Raw genomic sequence first — 12,775 nt, forward strand, 5'->3', positions numbered from 1 at the left:
TGGTGTTTCCAGGATTTAGGCTTGGAGTTATTGAATACTTCCATTTCCATGCCTGACAGTAGTTAGATGTGAACATTTACAATAGCCTTTAGCAGGTGTAAATATTTGTGACTAAAGTTAGGCAGGAAAATGACTTAAGCTAGTAATCTATAAAGACAATTCTACGCAGAGCTGCCTTTATAGAATTTGTGCTTAGTGGGCATCATCCCAGTGTCTAACTCTGGGCACCATATACGGAATTTCCCCCCTCCCTCATGGTGTTCATTTTCAAAGCAGATGGACATCTTAGTATGCCTAAAAACATTTGGACGTTTCACACTGCAATAGAACCAAATAGCAAGAGGGTGTGTTGTAGGCTTGTTTTGGTCAGGACTAGGGAAGACCCAAATGGAGGACGTCCATCAGGCATTTTCAAATGAGAAGAAATATCCATATTTATAAAGAAGGACATTTTTATCTGGACTTGTTTCAGTCATGTCCAAGTTTAAAAAAAAAATGTTCTAATTGAGCAGCTGACTACTGGAGGGATTAAGGCATGACCCCTCCTTAATTCCCCAATGGCTGCTGTCCCTTTCTCTCTCCCCTGAAACTAGAAAGGAAAACCAGGATCTCTGTCAGCTACAGGTGTTATGGCCTAGTGGTTAGTGCAGTAGAGTGTGGTCCAAAGGACCTAGGTGCATGCCCCACTTCAGTTTTTTTTTTGTGTGTGTGTGTTTGCACAATAATCCTGAGCCTTCTAGAAACTGAAAAATACCTACTTTACCTAAATATAGAAGACACCTACAAGCCTGAAAGCTATTTAAGTGATGTACATTCAGGTACAGTAGATATTTTTTCAGGACCTGGAGAGATCACATTTACAAAATAAACAAAAAAAGAGTTAGGGTGAGGTTTGAACTCGTGACCCTTGGGGGTACAGTCCATTGCACTAACCACTAGGCTACTCCTCTGCTTTACAGGGACACTTGTGCTGCCATATTTTTGATAATGATGACAGACATTCATGTCCCTGATTTTTTTCATCCAAAAAGTTTGAATGTTTCACTTTGGAAAATGGATATTAATTTTGGACATTTTCGGTGCAAAAATATCCATCTCACAGCAATAATTGAACAGGAAATCTAGACATTTTTCCTACTTGATTATGGCTGTGAGATGTCCAGGGTTTTTGGACATTTTTTTTACTTGAACTTTTTTCTTTTAAGTGCTTCCTATGTGTTTTGTTTTTATTATTGTATGTTTGTGCTGAAAATATTTTATGGAAGTTTATGATCATGGATTTCTTATTTCATGTGTTCTTTTTTATGCTTTGTAAAAAAGACAAGGAAGATAAAATGTTTACTGTCTTCTTTAAAATATCTCAAAATATAGAAAATGCATATGGAATATAATTTTCGTAAATAAAGTTTATGTACTTTTAGAATCTCAGAATATTAGGGTTATGACCCTAGGGAAAATTATGCATAATGTTAAAGTGAGACAAACTGTAGAATAATAGAACACATTTCTGAACCTCTAACAAGAGTTTATAGAAAAGAAAGGACATTCCTGCAAAATCATTTGAAACTATGGAGTATAATTACTGATACATATTTTGATAAATGGATTTCATGGCATGTGCAGAACATGGAAAACATTTAGAGCGGGTACAGTATTTTCTTTCAAGGCAAAGAATGATGCAGAAAATTGCAGTGCAGAGGCTAGAATACTTTGCAGCCCAGAGAACATTGTAGGAATCACCTGCAGTTTGTCCCTTACATTTTGCTTTTGACTGGTATCTCCTCCATTAGTAACACTCTAGAAGCCATCTAATGTACTGAAGTATGGAGCAAAATAAGTTTTTCTGCAAATTTTCTGAAAGATCCTAAACATTGCAAAAACATCTTGGGAAGTACAAAGCCCAAACTAAGGGGGTCATTTACTAAGCTGTATTAAGCAGATTAATGATGGGAGGGGCAAGAACTGGGCATGACTTGGATGGATCGAGGCATGGTCAACTGTGACAGCTAGATCTTGGTTGTATTATTGCCAGATAGGTGCATGTTTTGCCCCCCCCCCCCCCAACTGTTCCCTTTGACATCTGATCCCCCTTGAAAACTCCTGATCTCTTAACCACCCCCAACAACCTCAATCACTTATCCCAACTGCCTTACTCAAGCCAATCACTTCCCCCAAACCCACTGATCAAGGCAATCACTTTCCCAACATCCTCTGATCAAGACAATCGCTTCCCCCGAATACCTCTTCATTAGACCCCCAAACCCCACAATCACACACCAACAGTCCTTATCAGACCCTGAAATCTCTATGACAGAATAGCCCTGCCCCAACAAAACAGCCCTGAACCTGGAAGGATAGTTGCTAGTAATTAATGCACACTAAATGAAAACCTTCCGCACTTTAGTAAAAGGGCCCTAAGTATTACTTTAGCTACACAATAATTTGAGAATGTATTTTTATTTATCTGACACATTTTCATTGGTAGCTCAAGGCAAGTTACATTTGGCTACAATAGGTATTTCCTTGCCCCCACTAGAGATTACAATCTAAGGGTCTCATTTACTAACCTGAAGGAATGTATTAACATGTATTATCACAACTTACATGATAAATTAATGTTATAGTGAATAATGAATATTCTGATAAATAATGTGTTAAATTGTATCAGAACAAATTAGTAAAGGGGACTTTTACTAAGGCACGCTTATGTTTTTAGCATGTGACAAAAACAAGTGTGTGCTAAATGTTAGAGATGCCAATGTATTCCTATAGGTATTTCTATAGTTTAGCGTGCACCTATTATTAGCGTGCGCTAAAAATGCAAGCATGCCTTAGTAAAGACCCCCTAATTGAAGTCCTGCAATTGCATTTCAACCAATGGAGAGTGCACAAGGAATTCCGTTGGGAGAAGCAGAATTTGAAATCTAGCTTCCCTAGTTTCAGTTCAATTCTATCCGCCAGTGATGTCCGTTTCAGTCAAAAAAAGTTTAATACAATTTGATTCAATTTGCTCATATTAATTCATTTTTTTTTAATTTGATTTGATTCAATTCCGTTCTTTAAGGCTACTATTGAAATGAGTAGATTAGGTGTTTTATATTTATATGAAGTCAATAGTTTTATTAACAAATTTCACCTTATAAGTTGTCAGCACTCAACAATTGAACAAGGACTAACTATAATATGAACAACTCTTATTATTACGCATAGTCTTGCATAATGTCAAAAGCAAAGTTAGGTTGGATTGTACATCTTCCAATTTTTATTGAGAAAAATCAATTTGTCCGCTTTGTCTGGCTTCAGACAACTGCGTCTTGCAGCTATAATTTGTCCAGCAGTAGAAAAAAATTATTTCTGACGGCACAGAAGTCACTGGCCTACACAAGCACTTCTGTTCAAGCTGGTTCAGCAGTGGCAATTTCCCTTGCCTTTACTGCCAGAAACTAAAATCATCACTGCCAGTTTCCAATGGTCTTCCTGTCTATAGCAGGCAAGTTCTACTACTGAAGCAAATAACCATGAAGTCACTAAAGGGACCTGCCTCAGTTGTACAAACTGATGTGCAGCACATTAGAAATCTTTGAAGATGTTTCATCTAAAAAAACATAAAAATAGACATTTAATATGATAGCAGATGAACACTACAAGATCTCATCTTGATTGCTCATATATCTACTGGCTGAATTATTGCATATCCTATTTCAAAGGGTCATTTTCAAAAGATATGTATATATATACTGGTTTTATGTGCCATAAATGTGGAGCGGAGGAGTAACCTAAAGGTTAGTGCCATTTTCAAGGCATAGACCATAGAAGTCTGCCCAGCACTGTCCTTGTTCTTCAACTTCTGAAGTTGTCATCAAAGTCCCACTTCAGCACATCCAAATCTGTCCAGCCATGATCAGGGCACAGACTGTAGAAGTCTGCCCAGCACGGACAGCTTCTCAATTGCTGGTGTTGCCATCTAATCACCGCTGAGCTTCTTTGGTTCCATGCCATCTAAACTAGATTCCTTGGAATCGGTTTTCAAAGAGAAACTGTTCTTTTTGAAAACTAGTGTGAAGGTAAAAAGCATCTATACACACTTGTTTAGTTGGAAAGCTGTCCACTCAATGACTGTACCTGCTGTGGTCTACTCTCACTGAGAACTATGAAGCACTCTATCACCATCTCTCACCAGATGTTCCACCCAATTTGAATTTTAAAGTAGAAAGTTCTAGGCAGATTATCCATTACAAAAGTTCAGCCCATTCTTGCTAAAGATCTAGAAGAGCTTGCTGGTGTTACATTTTTGGCAGGCTAAACTGTACAGTAGATAATAACAAACGGAACCATTTTTTTCTCTCTGTATAACACCATACTAAGTTTTGAAATGCCTAAAGGATGTAGTTCCATAACTTTCTTTTACAGACTATCATATCTTGATCGAGCCTTTAGAATACAATTCATGTCATCAACCAATCTCAGATAAGGAAGATTCCTTCATACTTCAGTTTAAGGCTATCCTTAAATTTTGCAAAAGACTAGAAAATCAAGAAAAGCTATCTATCCTACATCCCCATTGATTTTGACTTCACAGAGTTCACTGGGCTACTACAGCATTCTTCCTAGATTTCAACAAGCCTCAAGCCCCTTGTCAAGTTTATGCTCAGATAGTCCAAAACGATTCTACCATTAACTTGATTCTCCCATTCAGTACTTTGCTAATCAACTGAATGATTGGTAAATGTTCAGAAATCCCCAAACCTATCCACATTGGGAAAAGCAGAGCCTCCCTTTGAGAGTTCACCAAAACACTTTTCTACTTTTTTTTTACCAATTCATTCTAGTCTATTGCAAGCCCCTGGTCCTAACTCACCAGATCCTTGAGATCCTCCTCTGACAATCCTACATACCAATAGCATTGCTGTTCAAACTCATAGCGGGTGGTTTTAGCCACCATGGCCACCCTGGAAGGCCGGAACAGTTGCACCTGGCCTTAAGAGACAAGGTCAATCCCCCAATGCCAGAGAAAGCTGAAGCAAGCTACAAGTCCACTTCACTGATTTTGAGCTTTCTTTAATTTTAATTTTAAATACAACAATTCTGGCAGTAATCCATAAAAGAACATTCTTTACCTTTTAAAACTGCTAATTTGTCTTCTCTGACAGCGAACAGGAGCAAGAACAACCATCAAGTACTGCTCCCACGGGCCCCACAGCCTTTCCTCTTGCATACTCCCACCTCTGTGGAAACAGGAAGTTACATCATTGGGAAGGCTGTGCTGCTGGCTTGAGTGGTGTTGCTGGCTGCTAATGCTCGCTGCTGGCAAAGAACAACCAATTTAAAAGGTACATGGGGGTAAATTGAACATCCAGGTTTTTTTTTTAATCAATTTGAATCAATTCACCAAAAACGAATAAGCGAATTGATTCAAATCACAAATTGGACAGCACTACTTTCCACTTGGCATCTAAAGGTCAAAGCAGTCTGAGAGCTCAGAGCCAAGAGCAAACATGAAGTGAATGCTCAGATAGTAGCCATCGTATTTTGGCAAAATAGCCAAAAACCTTTTACCTAACTTTTAATGTCTGCCTTTTATGTCATATTTTATTTTCAGGTTTTCACACCTTACTGAATTCAAAAATGTGTTTGCAAGAACAATGCCATTATCACAAGACATTATTGTCTGATTAAAGGATTGCAATTATTCCAAGAGTGGAGAGAAGGGATGCTGCCATTATAATAGTAGGTGATTTGTATTTCTACCATTGTGCTCATAAAAGAAAATCTTTATGTCTCTTCATTTTAAAAGCATTATACTGTGAATTTTAATAAGTATTTTCTATCATTTTGCAGCACAGAAATACAACTCTAGATTTTCTTTTTAAACAAATTCCATTGGTCTTTTCTCTGTTAGTAATAGTTGCATTTGTTCATATCATGTGGCTCATGCTATAGATCTAGTTATCTGATTTTCTTTCAGGTCAATATTTTCAAATATCATGGTTGATATTTGTTTTAAATGCTGGCGACCTGTCCAGAGAAGCAGCGACACAAAATATGTGTTTTTAGTGGTGACCCGCACTATCTGTATGGATGGCAGTGATATTCAGCTGCTACCCAAATAGCTATGCAGTTAGGACAGCCTTTTTAGCACTCTTTTTCCACATTAGCAGCTAAATATCACTGACTATCCATCCAGTTAGGTGGAATGCCCATACCCTACCCAGTACTATCCAGATAGTGCCAGAACAGTCTGTAAGAACTTTTAGTGCACTATCTGTATACCCCCAAATTATGTAAAGGGCACAAAAATTTGGGTACACAATTGGGCCATTTAGGCATGTAGCTAAATTAGATAATGGGTTTCTAAATTGACATTAAGTACCAATAATTGTTATCAACAAGCAGTAATTAGCACTAATTTGTAGTTCTCTCTGGTTCCAGATCTGCTCAACTTTAATCTATTAGATGTTCTACTTTCTTTTTTCTTGCACCTTTTGTCTGGAATGGGCTTCCCTTGTCACTTCGTAGCAATATTTAAAAAAAAAAGTTTAAAAGTGAATTAAAGACTTAGGGCCCTGTTTACTAAGCTGCATTAGAGGTGTGTTAGTGGTTTTAGTATGCACTAACAATTAGATGTGTAGATGCCCATAATATTTCTATGGGTGTCTACATAGTTAGCATGCGCTAATATTTACCACACGCTAAAAATGCTAGTGCACCTTAGTAAACAGGTCCCTTGGGTTTTTTCTCAGGCCTATGAGGATGGTATGCAAAGGTCATAATTGCAGCTCAGCTCTCCTCTTTAATATGCTGCTTTGACCCTTCTTTCTCTGCCCTTTTCCTTCTTTTCTGTGCGATTGGTATGCTGTCCTATTGATATTGTAGTTCCTGTGTTCTCCTTTTATTGTTTTCGATCTTTTTATATTTTGGTTCGTAAACTGCTCTGTTCTGCTCGCCAGTTAGAGTAGTATAGTAAGTATAATAAAGCTATAAGCATGCACACATGATTTCCACACTTATTCTATAACTTTAGCACATACTTTCTATGGTGTGCAACTCCAAGAGAGGCATGGACATGCAAGGGGCATAGGCCGGTTAGGGGCATGCCAAGCAATTAGATGCTAAGTTAAAGAACACTGTCAGTTGCATGTATAGCTGCCAGTATTTGGTCACAAACATTTAGACCAGCCATTGACATGGCGTAAGTGCTCACATTAGAGTCTTACGCTAGTTTTCTATCACAGCAACTATATGTTATATTGCTATTATAGAATTGTAGACATTATGCTGAAATCTTCGGTCCAGTGTGTAATGGCACCCAAAGAGCAAACATCATGCTAGGAATTATTAGGAAAGGGATGCATAATAAGACCAAGAATATTATAATGCCTTTGTATTACTCAATGGTGTGACCTCACCTTCAGTATTGCATTCAGTTCTGATCACCTTATCTCAAAAAAATGAAACAGAATTAGAAAAGGTTCAAAGAAGAGCAACCAAAATGATAAAGGAGATGGAACTCCTCTCATATGTGGAAAGACTAAAGAGGTTAGGGCTCTTCAGTTTGGAAAAGAGATGACTGAGGGGGGATATGATTGAGATCTACAAATTCATGAATGGTGTAGAACAGATTTTTCATTCTTTCAAAAGTACAAAGACCAAAGGACACTCAATAAAATTATATGGAAATTCTTTTAAGACAAATAGGAGGAAATATTTTTTCACTCAAAGAATAGTTAAGCTCTGGAACTCATTGCCTGAGGATGTGGTAACAGCAGTTAGTGTATCTGGGTTTTAAAAATGTTTGGACAAGTTCCTGGAGGAAAAGTCTTTAGTCTGTTATTGAGATGGAGATGGGGGAAGCCTCTGCTTGCCCTGGGATTTGTAACATGGAATGTTGCTACTATTTGGGCTTCTGCCAGGTACTTGTCACCTCGATTGGCCACTGTTGGAAGCAGGATACTGTGCTAGATGGATCATTGGTCTGACCCAGTATTGCTATTCTTAACACATCCTAATGATAGCGCACACTGATAATTGTGTCCCATTGTTTTCACAGATCATGCAGTGAGATCCTTATATTTAGAATGTAGTAACCATGTAAGGGATTCTATAGGTCGCTGCCCCTCTCCCTTAATAGCACACCTTCATATTGTCAGAGCCACATTAAAACCCATAATACCTAAGAATATCAAGAGCTGATATCAACAAGGATTCAGTACTATGAGTTGAATTAAAACTGTAGTGGATGGATGGTCACTTTGTCTAAGAACTCGTGCATTTGGCCAAGCACCACCTTCTCCATTATCTTTATGAGTACCAGCAAGAACGGTGCAAATTGAACATTTGACAAAATATTGGAATCTAATTAGATAAGTGTCCAAATCTCACTGTCTATAGATGTTTGTCCAGTGTCTCTCTTCCTGTCTAGGCACCTTCCACAGTTACCTTCAAACAGTATTAAATCATGGACATCTCTCCGAACTAGGATAAATCTCTAGGGAAATCTCATCTAAACTGCCTCTAAGGGAAATATTCCACAAAACACTGTGGTTTCTACTTCCATAATTGGAATAACATTGAGGAATGGTACCTACTTCTCAGCAAATAACTGTACATTATAATGCAATCTAATGGTCTTCTTAGAGCAATGAGGGGGAAAGAGTTGTCTCAATTGTTGTGCACTAATCTCATAACTAACAGAATGGTGGTCTGTCAACCCCAGAGACAAAAAAAATTTGAACTCACAAGAGCTTATCTGATAAAAATTAAATTGAGAACAAGCTCAGTTATATAGATAGCACCTCACACTATTTGTCTAATGCCTAGTGCACAAAATCATGATATTGCTCAATAAATAGCTACACCCAAATCCTGAAATTTAGGTTGTCCTTAGAAATGGCCGCCCCTAGACTTGGCCATTTCTGATTTTAAGCGATAATGGAAACTAAGGACACCCATTTCAGAAACAACCAAATCCAAGCCCTTTGGTTGTGGGAGGAGCCAACATTCGTAGTGCACTGGTCCCCCCGACATACCAGGACTCCAACAGGGCACCCTTGGGGCACTGCAGTGGACTTCATAAATTGCTCCCAGGTACATAGGTCTCTTATCTTGTGTGCTGAGCACCCCAAATCCCCCCAAAACCCACTACCCACAACTGTACACCACTACCATAGCCCTTACGGGTGAAGGTGAGCACCTAGATGTGAGTACAGTGGGTTTCTGGTGGGTTTTGGAGGGCTCACATTTAACACCACAAGTGTAAAAGGTAGGTGGGATGGGCCTGGGTCCGCCTGTCTGAAGTGCACTACACCTACTAAAACTGCTCCAGAGACCTGCATACTGCTATGATGGACCTGAGTATGACATTTGAGGCTGGCACAAAAGATTTATAAAGATGTTTTTTGAGGGTGGGAGGGGGTTAGTGACCACTGGGGGAGTAAGGGGAGGTCATCCCCGATTCTCTCTGGTGGTCATCCGGTCAGTTCGGGCACCTTTTTGTGCCTTGGTTGTAAGAAAAACAGGACCAGGTAACGTCATCCAAGTGCTAATCAGGGATGCTCTTTTTTTCCATTATGGATTGAGGACGTCCATGTTTTAGGCACACCCAAGTCCCACCTTCGCTATGCGTCCGACATGCCCCCGTGAACTTTGGTCATCCCCACGATGGAAAGCAGTTGGGGACGCCCAAAATCAGCTTTCAATTATACCAATTTGGGCAACCCTGTGAGAAGGACGCCCATCTTCCAATTTGTGTTGGAAGATGGGTGTCCTCTTTCGAAAATGAGCCTGCAGTTGTACAATAGGTGAAACATATGGCAACATGCAAATTACCCCCCCCCCCCAAAGAATCACATCTGCTTGATTATTATTTTATACACTAATTTTGGTATAGCCAATCTCTGAGCAATAGATCACAAGAACCCTCAACCTCCACCACCACCACCACCACCACCAGGTGTATTCTTCCTGCAAGACCATTCCCATGCTTAGGTAGACATTTTTTAACAAGTATTAAATCAGATTCTTCTAATTAAGATTATTTGACATACAACAGTTCTAAAGATACATTGATATTAAATCATATATTATCACAGTCTTATTTTTAAGAATTAAACATTATCCAGTTCTAGCCTCAAACATCCTTCCTTCATTCACAATTCTGCACTGCAGTACCTACTAGAGAAGACACTCAAACCAGAGGTAGCCATTAATTGTTAGCATGCATTAATTGCTGTCTATACATATACTCTGGAAAATTTTGTAGCAAGCCTTTTTCAAGTTTAACCTCTCTGTTATTCTTCTTAGCTTTTAAAAATATTGCTATGGGGTCCTTTTACTAAGATGCACTGAAAAATGGCCTGTGGTAGTGTAGGCGAGGGTTTTGGCCGTGTGCAGGATCATTTTTCAGCGCACCTATAAAAAATGCCTTTTATTTTGGGGGGGCTGAAAATGGACGTGTGGCAAAATGAAAATTGGCGTGTGTCCATTTTGGGTCTGAGACCTTACTGCCAGCCATTGACTTAGTGGTAAAGTCTCAAGCATTGACTGGGTGGTAATGGTTAACGCACATCAGAATGCTGATTACCGCCCATGCACCAGAAAATAAAAATATTTTCTGACGCGTGTATCAAAAATGAAATTACCGCCTGGGTCACACGGTAGTCGAGCGGTAATTCAGAATTGATGTGTGCTGGGCGCGTGTAAGTGCTATGGGGTCCTTTTACATGCAGAGCCGGTCTTAGGCCAAGACGACCGAGGCGGCCACATAGGGCCTCGCGCTTAAGGGGGCCCCACACGGCGCTCCTCAGTCAGCCTCCTCCGCTCCGGTATTTAAATTTACCTTGCTCCGACAGCAGCTGCGCACCGTCAGTGAAAGCGCTGTCTGAATAACGTCTCTCTCCACGAGCCTTCCCTTCGCTCGTTCGTTCCCTCTGTGTCCCGCCCTCGCAAGGAAATGATGTCAGAAGAAGGTGGGGCACTGAGGGAACGAATGAGCGAAGGGAAAGCTTGTGGAGAGACGTCACTCAGATAGTGCTTTCACTGACGGTGCACAGCTGCTGTCGGAGCGAGGTAAATTTAAATATGAAAGATGTTGTTCATCATCTCATTCTCAGGAAATGAGATCTGAGGGGGGGCGGTTAACAAAAGACCCTTGACTGCATTATTTCCCAACACATTTACCATTCAAGTAGATAGAACAGCTTTTTTAAAAAAGAAGGCAGTGCAGAGCAGCTAATGGGAAACTGCCTCAATATTAGGTATATTATGGAAGGGATTACCAGAAGACCTGGCTCCCACCAGCAGGGAGCAACCAGAAGAAAGACAGGCGGGCAGCAGGGAGTGAATGAAATCTCTGTAAGTGCCTCAAGGAATTAGTGCAGATGAAGAACACAGGAGACTGCCCCCGGCCCTTGATTAAAGGGGCCATGTTTGCTGTGCTTTGGGGGTGACATGCTGAGCCAGGCTGATCTCCCTTGGCAAAACTTGCCGGTGGAAAAGCTTACACCAGCTAAATGAAGATGTCATCCCCCGAGGGGCCAAGGAACAACTAGGGGAAGAGGGTGGGCAGGTGGACATGGGAGCGGAAGGATGGGGAGAGAGGAGAGCATTGATCGATGGATGGACATGGAGGGGAGGGAGGAGGAGAATTGCTGGATATGGATAGATGGAGGAGGGAACGGGAGAGAGGAACAAGGATGGACATGGATGGGAGGCCAGGCCCAGGGAGAGAGGATTTACAGATGGTAGACAGAACACATAAGGACACAGGAGGATGGTGGACATGGTGAGAGAAAAAATATTAAATGGAAAGAAGACACTGCATAAAACAGAAGACACTAGGACCAAAGCGAATAGAAAAACTAAATGATCAGACAACAAAGGTAGAAAAAAGTATTTTATTCAGAATTTATTAATTGGAATATGTCAGCTTTTGGAAATATGCATCTGTGATATTTTGCATGTAAGTTTCATTTTTTCTAGTATTGCTGCATGCTGATTCTGACTTCTTGAGGTAACTTTCCAGTTCAGTATATTGCCTTCATATCTGTTGTGTCATGTGTTTTTCATGTGTGATCAAGGTGCAGTATCCTGCTAGCGTGTAGTATTTGCAGCCCTTTTTGTTTTGTTTTGTTTTGTTTTCACGAGATAGTGTAGTGGTGTTTTAGAGCCTGGTGTAATTACAGTTCTGCCTTTCCATGCATAAGGTTGTAGCTCGTCCTGTCCTTGGAATTAGTGCTGTTATGGTTTGGTAAGGTTATGAGTGTATTTTTGCACAAGTTTGTGTATAGTGTTTTGCAGTGGAGAAATTGTGTGTCCGCACCTCTGACCCCCCGGGGTTATGAGAATTGGAACTACTAATTATAGTGGACTTGAACTTAAAAATTTCTGGGGAGGGGGGGGTTTATGATAGCATTGTGCTTATTATTTCAATCAGTTTTTCTGTACAAGTTTAGCTTCATTTGTCTTTATTTGAAATTTCATAAATAAAAAATTTTCAAAAAATTGAATAATCTTATCAATGGGGTGGAGCTGGGGTGGGGGTGGGGCTAGGGTGGGGCGGGGCTAGGATGGGGCCCCACCAAATTGGTCTGCACAGGGCCCCGCAGTTGCTAAGACCGGCCCTGTTTATGTGGCTTAGTAAAAGGGCCTCATAGTGACCAACATGCAAATCATTGAAGCCAGCCTCTAGTCTAGTCTTAAGTATGAATAAATATATTTGGGTGAAAGGACTGCAATAGGTGTTGAAAAACTGTGTAAGCAGCTATTGGTAGACATAACT

General features: G+C 40.1%; 1 protein-coding gene across 2 annotated transcripts in view; it reads left to right on the top strand.

Annotated features, from left to right (window-relative positions):
* PCDH11X (protocadherin 11 X-linked) overlaps window positions 1-12,775 on the top strand; it is a 508,571-nt gene that overhangs the window by 190,783 nt on the left and 305,013 nt on the right. For both annotated transcript variants that reach the window (XM_030209066.1, XM_030209065.1), the window contains exon 2: window positions 5,600-5,727. The gene's annotated coding sequence lies outside the window, so the exon portion shown is untranslated. The remainder of the gene's footprint in view (window positions 1-5,599; window positions 5,728-12,775) is intronic.

This window comes from Microcaecilia unicolor, chromosome 7, assembly GCF_901765095.1.
Source record: "Microcaecilia unicolor chromosome 7, aMicUni1.1, whole genome shotgun sequence".
NCBI classification, from domain to species: domain Eukaryota; kingdom Metazoa; phylum Chordata; class Amphibia; order Gymnophiona; family Siphonopidae; genus Microcaecilia; species Microcaecilia unicolor.